Source organism: Marmota flaviventris, chromosome 1 (assembly GCF_047511675.1).
Source record: "Marmota flaviventris isolate mMarFla1 chromosome 1, mMarFla1.hap1, whole genome shotgun sequence".
Lineage (NCBI taxonomy): Eukaryota > Metazoa > Chordata > Mammalia > Rodentia > Sciuridae > Marmota > Marmota flaviventris.
In genome coordinates this window covers 7,526,615-7,534,583 of record NC_092498.1, presented here as the reverse complement: position 1 = coordinate 7,534,583, position 7,969 = coordinate 7,526,615, and the positions used below count along the sequence as shown (strand labels likewise).

Genomic DNA, 7,969 nt, shown 5'->3' with positions numbered 1-7,969 from the left:
GTGTGTGTGAGCTGGGGTGAGCTTGGACTTATCACAAAATATTTATCATATCAGACTTTGTTCCTGGAATTCAAGGTGACTCAGCTAAAAGAGCCAGATGCAAGGAGGTAGAGATGGCAAGTCTTCAGTCCTGCTTTTAGCCACTTACCAGGCATCTGCCTGGCAACAGCACAGTCCTTGCTGCATAAACACAGATGGCAGGCACACCCTGCAACTGCATTATGCTTCTATCACCTGATTTAATTTCATATAAATGGTGGCAAGACCTGGAGATAAACAATTAGGGGACACCTGGATTTGAACCAGGGACCTCTTGATCTGCAGTCAAATGCTCTACCCCTGAGCTATACCCCCTACTGGAAGAAATAACTTCCAGAGCACTCCTTACTGCAGAAGCCACACCCAGGACCTCTGCAGTAATTATAACTGAAAAACCAGCTTCTACCTCAGAGCAAAGCCTGTCTAAGGAAGGGGGCGTGACCCTTGTCCTTGGAAAGACCCAAAGAGCACTCCTAGGCACATACCCACCCTGCTGAGTTGTTTATCTACAAATAACAGGAGAGATCTGCTGTGCCAGGTGTCCCTGACTCAGTCTGGCTAGGTGAGGACCCACAGCAACCCCCTAGCAGCCATCAATCAGCATGAGACAGGGAAAATACCTGGGATGCTAGATGACCCTCCTAGTAGTTTATGGTGGTTGATAACATATTGGGAAACCATGTAGTTCAGCACATACTCCCCTCGTGGCTTAAACCAATGAGTTCAAAAGAATCCCCCTCTTGTGCTAGCCAATCACCCTTACCCAACTTATTCCCGCCAGTGAATGTGCTAATCATGTTTTAGACTTGTTTTATGATTTTCCCGCGGTGTGTGATGATTTGCTAAGAGATGCTATGAAGTCCCTGCCTTCCCCAAAGAGTGTATAAAACTGCTGCAAACCCTGGGCTCGGGGTCTCTCAGCATTACCAGTTGCTGTGTGTGCATGGAGAACCGAGCTAGCTCGCAATAAACACCTCTTTGTTGCTTATATGATCTTGGTCTCTGGTGGTCTTTTGGGGGTCCCGAATTCGAGCATAACAATAACATCTAGTGTTTTTTAAGCACTTGTAATGTGTTAGATAAACTGTTCTAAGTCTTCATATATATATAGATTAAAAATTATTTGTGGTAGCACTATGGGTGGCAATGACACAGGGAATTGAAGCAACTTGCTCCAAACCACAGTAATTAAAGAGGCAGGATCAAGAGTCAAAGAGTCACCTATTACCCTGCCTGGCCTCGGCTGCTGCCTATCAGGATGCAAGGAGGTAGAGATGGAAAGTCTTCAGTCCTGCTTGTAGCCACTCACCAGGCATCTGCAGGCAACAGCACAGTCCTTGCTGCATAAACACAGATGGTAGCAGACACCCTGCACTGTATTATGCTTCTATCACCTGATTTATCACCTTCTATCACCTCCAGAGCTTTGCCTCCTTGGAGCCCCCTCCCTCCCTTCTCTTTGCTCTTGCAGGCCTCCCCTTTATGTGATGGGGTTACCCAGAGAAGCAGGAAGCCCACCTTACCGGGTGCCTTGAGAGAAGTCAAAGGAGGCTTCTGGAAACCAGAGGTTTGAACTGAAGGTGTGAATTAATTGGCTTTTGTGTGAGTGATGCTTTTGCATGGTTCAGAATTGAAAATGGCACTCAGAGAAAAATTAAGCCTCCATTCCGTCCCCGTCCCCCAGTTTCCACATAACACCCTTGCCCTTCTCTCTATACCTTTAAACAGCAAGAGCCCAGGGTCTAATTTCAGTTATCATAGTGCTCATACACAGATATGTACACCAGATAAGATGTAAATGCCTGTGATTCCAGTTTTACACACTGTAAAGACAAAATAATTTTAGAAATCAGTACAAATGAAATCACAATGTAATGACATCCAAATTAATAGCCGTTCAGATGAAACTGGTTTATTAGATGTAGCAGGCCCTGTGCAAGGCCACCAAACCCGCGTAGACACCGTGGACCCCAGTGCCTCTCTGAAAACATACTTGTCCCCGCCTCGTGGGCTCCATTGTTTCTCTTGTATACTTCCGTTGGCTTCCATTCTTCTGCCATCACAGGTATTGAAGCTCTACATGGTGACATTCTAAGCACTGAGGCACAAGCCAGCCCTGAGTATCCAGAAGTAGCTCTTGATTACAAAGTGGCCACCCAAAAGAGCCACACATTCCTGAGTTAAAAACATTAAGCTGGGGCTGGGGCTGTAGCTCAGCTAGTAGAGTGCTTGCCTAGCATGTGTGAGGCACTGGGTTCAATCCTCAGCACCACATATTAGTAAGTAAAGGTATTGTGTTAACGTACTATAAAATATAAGCTGGACGTGGTGACATTTGCTTGTAATCCCTGTGACTCAGGAGGCTGAGGCAGGAGGAGTGCAGGTTTAAGCCAACCTAGGCAGATTAGAGAGATTGTGTCTCAAAAGTAAAAAATTAAAAGGACTGGGGAAAAATAAAAAGTTCAGTGGTAAGTGCACCTGGGTTCAATCCCCAGCACCAAAACAAATTATCAAAACCATTAAGATTGGTATTGAAATACAAAGAGGAGAAAGTAAACACTGAGGAGAGCTCAGGGCCACAGGAAAACCCTGACCCAGCCCAGGCTTGACCTGGAAGATGCTCCAGGAGCTGCCTGGGCGCTGGGGGCTGTTGAGAGTGGACGGGACCAGGACGCAGGGACTGGATTTCTATCCGGGATCTAAACCCCAGACTTTGGGAGGGGCAGGGGCTGCCCTCTTTGTCCTTTCTCTTCCTTCCTGTCCAACCCCCCCAGACACAGAGAGAACCCTTTCCCAGGAAGACACCCCTCCCAAGGAACACCTGGTCATCAGTTGGTGACTCTGGAAGTGGAGGAGCTACAAAGCCCTCGTTGAAAAGGGTGAATATTAGTCAGTGACTGGGGACAATCCCTCTTTCAGGCCTCTTGTCCTGGCACCGAACTCATGGAGTCAAAGCAAAGCTTTTGGAGGTTCATTTTGTCAAAGGTGTAAGGCCTGACTTGCGGTGGTGAATGCTGTCGCAGTCAGTACTGAAGGCAGAGCTCTGCTTTTGCTGTGGAAATACAAGAATGCAATTCAGGTGGAGCCCTGCCTTGTGATTCAAACGAACAAAACCGGGCTGGGGTTGTGGCTCAGCGGTAGAGTGCACCCCTAGCACATGTAAGGTTGTGGGTTCGACCCTCAACACCACACAAAAATAATAAATAACTAAAATAAAGATATTGTGTTCAACTACAACTAAATCAAACAAACAAAAAAACGAGGAACAGCCTTCTCACAAGGAAATCTTTAGTTAGTAAATCCTAACAAGGGGCTAGGGATGTGGCTAAAGCGGTAGCGTGCTCGCCTGGCATGCGTGCGGCCTGGGTTCGATCCTCAGCACCACATACAAACAAAGATGTTGTGTCTGCCGAAAACTAAAAAATGAAATATTAAAATTTAAAAAAAAAAGTAAATCCTAACAAAATGAAGCAGAAATGTCTTTGGAACCCGTGGTGATGCATATGTAACTCACAAGAGCATCCAAACAAGCTGTTCTGTTCTGCCAATTAATATAAAGGTGACATATAAGTGAATGTTCTAAATTATTTTGGTGCCAGAGATGATTTTATGCAAGAAAATTATCATGGCAGTAAGCACTTTCAGTAAATATCTTTGAAAATAACTACTGAATGGAACAATTTGTAGGCCCACCAATGTACTAAAACAAATTTCTTGGTTAATAAACAAGCTTTTCCAAAAAGTATGCAATGTGAATTATTTTTAGCATCCCCCTTTATTCCCCAGATACCTATCTGAACTCTACATGTTGTCAGGTGGCTAGGAAGGCTGACTGCGCCACACTCTCCACATCAGGGGTTGCATCCGGGACTCAAGAGTCTGCTATTTCCAGATACCAAACTTGGTGTCCTTTGCACCTGGAAATACAGGGGACCAGCTCAAATCTGGCCTACTTGAGGATCTCCCATCAGGGACCTACACGAATTCGCTACAGATTAGGGAACCCTCAGTCTTCCCCAGAGCCACACCCCTACTCTTTGGACGACTTGTCAATCATCACTTTAAATTCTAGAAGCCACTCAGGCCCGCATAAACCAGGCAGTTTCTGTACCTGAGGGGACATTTCTTCCAGTCACTCCACACTGTCTTTCTGCCCCATGGGCACATTCCACCTCACTCTCTGAACCCAGTTTGGTGAGCTGTTTTGTTGGATCACATCTTTTGCCCCCAGGCAAGGCAACTCTGAGGCAAGAACCCTCTCATTGCCTCCCATGACTCCCCAAGCCACCTGGAGCCAAGAGCCCAGTCCTCCACCTCTTTTCTCCCTTGATTTTCCCTCTCCTCTTCCTTCATTCTCCAGCTTCCTCCTCTTGCCATCATCCTGGATGTCCTTCGCCCTCCTCCACACCATCCCCTTCCTGGGCCAAAGGCAGCCTCAACAAGGAGGAAGCACTAGGCAACTCAGTGAGATCCTATCTCTAAATAAAATACAAAATAGGGCTGGGATGTGGCTCAGTGGTTGAGTGCCCCTGCATTCAACTTCCTGTACCCCCCCAAATAATAATAATATAAAGTAAAATAGAAAAATAAATAAAACAGTGATTTGCATACGGCAAGGGCATGGTGAGACTGGTACTATATAGGCTCTAAAATGGTACAATCTTTCTTTATATATATGTATTTATATGGACACAATACCTGTATTTTGTTTGTTTGTTTATTTATTAGTTTTTTGGTGCTGGGGATTGAACCCAGCGCCTTGGGCTTGCGAGACAAGCACTCTACCAACTGAGCTATATCCCCAGCCCCTTATTTGTTTACTTTATTTTATTTTTGAGAGAGAGAGAGAGAAAATTTTAATATTTATTTTTTAGTTTTCGGCGGACACAACATCTTTGTTTGTATGTGGTGCTGAGGATCGAACCCGGGCTGCACGCATGCCAGGCAAGCGCGCTACCGCTTGAGCCACATCCCCAGCCCTTATTTGTTTATTTTTATGTGGTACTGGGGATCAAACAGTGCTTCATGAATGTTTGGCAAGTGCTCTACCACTGAGCCATAACCCTGGCCCTGGTACAATCTTTCTTGAGAGGAAAACTAGAGGCAATTCCCTTTGACTTACATAATTCAATTTTTAGGAATCCATCCTTTAGCAAAAGCCTGAAATTTGAACAAATACTGGCTCACAGATATTTCAATGCTCTCAAGTGTTATTTAAATATTTAACAAAGGTGGGATGTAGTTTTGTAGGGGAGCATCTGCGTAACATGCACAGGGCCTGGGTTTGATCCCCAGCACTGTGAAATGAAAACTGAAATGCCTATTATTAACATTGACATTAAACCACTGAAACACCTAATATTAGAGAAGTGGTTATGTCAAGTATGCCACATCCACATGTAAGCATATCCAGTCAAGTTCTCAGGTCTGACTGTACGTGGGAATCACCCAGGAGGTTTAAGAACACTGACGCAGAGGGAGAAGAATACCTGGGGTACAAACCCAGACACTAAAAGTTTGTAAAACTAGGGGATCCCACTGTGAGCCACGTTTGGAAATCATAGTGTTGGATGACAGAACATTATCTCCCATATAAGAATAAGTAGAACCAGCCAAACAAAAAGCAAACAGGGAATATTCTGAAAATCCTAACAGCTCTTATTTCCATGGTAATGTTATTAGTGATGATTTCATCTTCATACTTTTCTGTAGTTTCAGTAACTGTATTGTTTTCATAAAACGCTTAGCTACTTCTTTAAAAAATTAAGGACCTAGGAGAGAAGCACTAGAGAATTCAAACCAGAACCTCTTGACCTATAGTCAAAAGTCCCACCTTGGGCCACATCTTGCAAACCCAGACTCTTCTCAGCTCCTTTGGAGTCCCAGCCACTCTCAGAATTCTGTCAAGCATCATGGTGCCCTCAACATCAACACAGGGACTTTCCATAGCCTTGCAGGAAGCAGACCCTACCTGTGCTACTTCACCTGGCCTGCTGCACCTCAGCTCTTAGCTGTATGCACTTCATTTGCATCGTTTGCTCCACAGCATACAAGTGAGGCCTACAAAACAGAGGTTCTGGCTGATTTTTAAAGTTTCTTCTTTATATTCTTCTGTATTCCCCAAATTATCTTCAAAATATCATATCCAAAATTATACAGTTTGGGAATAAATAATAAATATTACACATATAAGTGTATTTCCATCTAGTAATTGCAAATGATACCATTTCCTATCAACATAATTAATAAATCATTGCTACATCAGGACAAGAATCCATGAACTGCTAATAAGTGCATTAAAATTCACACATGACTCGTGCAAACTTTTGTAGGCATAATTATTTCCATTTTGCAGATGAGGACACAGCCTCAGAAAGTCTCCAAGAAACTCAATTTTAAGACCTCTCTGGTACAGGGCTGTTTCCACAGGACCACCTTTGTAGCAAAGGTTGAGTCACTGGAATAATATGGAGCTGAATCAAGGGGTCTGTAAGAGTCACCATCTCATCTCACAATGCGGGAGGCTGAAGTAGGAAGATTGCAATTAAAAATAAAAAGGGCTGGAGATGTGGCTCAGTGGTAAAGAGCCCCTGGGTTCACTCCTCAGTACCAGAATAGTGCTCACAAGAGAAGGTGTAATTGTAACATGCAGAGGGAATCTGAATGGTAACAAGTGGTGCCAAGCCAGCTTTACGTCAGGAAGTGGCTTGGCAGAATCAAGGAGCAAGAGCAAAGCCAGGGTGGCTGCAGCAAAGGGACAGAGTAGGACAGTGAGTCCTGGAAAGGTCAGGAAGGTGGAGTGGGGTTGGTTTATATGGAACCATGGTCAGGGTATGGGTTTTATTTCATGTGTCCCCTGGGGGAATGGAGCCTGAATTTGAGTCTTCCTCCAGTGGATAGGGGCCACTGCCTCTGAGATGTTCCCAGTGGACTCTGTAGTGGACACAGCACAGGCCTTCATTATCTAGCGCCTGTCCTACTGAGGCACGTTTCCTATGTCAGCATGTAAGCAGCATTGGCCTTGAATGGTAATGTTTGTTACCCTTATTCCCTTGACCTGCTTCTTGCCCTCAGAAGCAGATCTTAGTGAGGGAGGTACTCATGAACATACTGTGACTCAGTGTCAACTCAATTATCACTGTGATACATGCTGTGAGCTCAGAACAGGCCAGGAAGGGTGGATTAGTCACCTAAGAAATTCAAAGACTTCTCTGAGGTGGTGACATTTCCAGCACCTTGCAGGAAGAAGGAAATTGATTAGTAGTTGAGTGTCCCAGAAAGATGGTGAAGATGGGGTGTACCAGAAGATAGGAGGGGACTGGGGTGCTAAAGTCTGGGGACTTGGCTTCTTGTGTTTTGAGGAGAATCTTCCCAACATTAATGTCCTTCCAAGAACCCCAGAATGTCACCTAGTTTGGAAATAGGGGCATTGCAGATGTAATGGGGTCAGTTAAAATGAGGTCATACTAGAGTATAGAGGGTCTTTATTCAATCTCACTGTCATCCTCCTATGAAGGGCGGGGTGGAGGAAACAGCCCAAGTGAAGATGGAGCAGACATTGGCAAGATGCTTCTACAACCCAAGGGACACAGAGCCACTGCCAGAAGCTAGGAGAGAGGTGGGGCGCAGATTGTCCTCCAGAGCCTCCAGGAAGAACCAATACTATATACGCCACCATCATAGATTTCTGGCCTCCAGAACTGTGAGAGGATAAATTTCTGTTCTTTAACGCAACCCACCCCCTCCAGTTTGCCACTAGCTAGGTAACACCTATCAGGACTGGGGAGGCAGAAAGTGCCTGAGCAGACCTGGGGAGATTTTGTATTTTACCCTAAGAAAATGGGGAATCCCCCAGGGTGTTAGGCAGGAGGGGACCATGTTTGGATTTGCCAGACCAGGACCATCTGGTTGACCAATGTTCCCACTCATA

At 45.1% G+C, this 7,969-nt stretch overlaps 1 non-coding gene across 1 annotated transcript; it reads right to left on the bottom strand.

Moving 5' to 3' along the window:
- Positions 1 to 282: 282 nt before the first annotated feature.
- Positions 283 to 354, bottom strand: Trnac-gca (transfer RNA cysteine (anticodon GCA)). The gene has a single exon. It is a non-coding gene; the product is annotated as a tRNA-Cys (tRNA).
- Between the last annotated feature and the right edge of the window lie 7,615 nt (positions 355 to 7,969).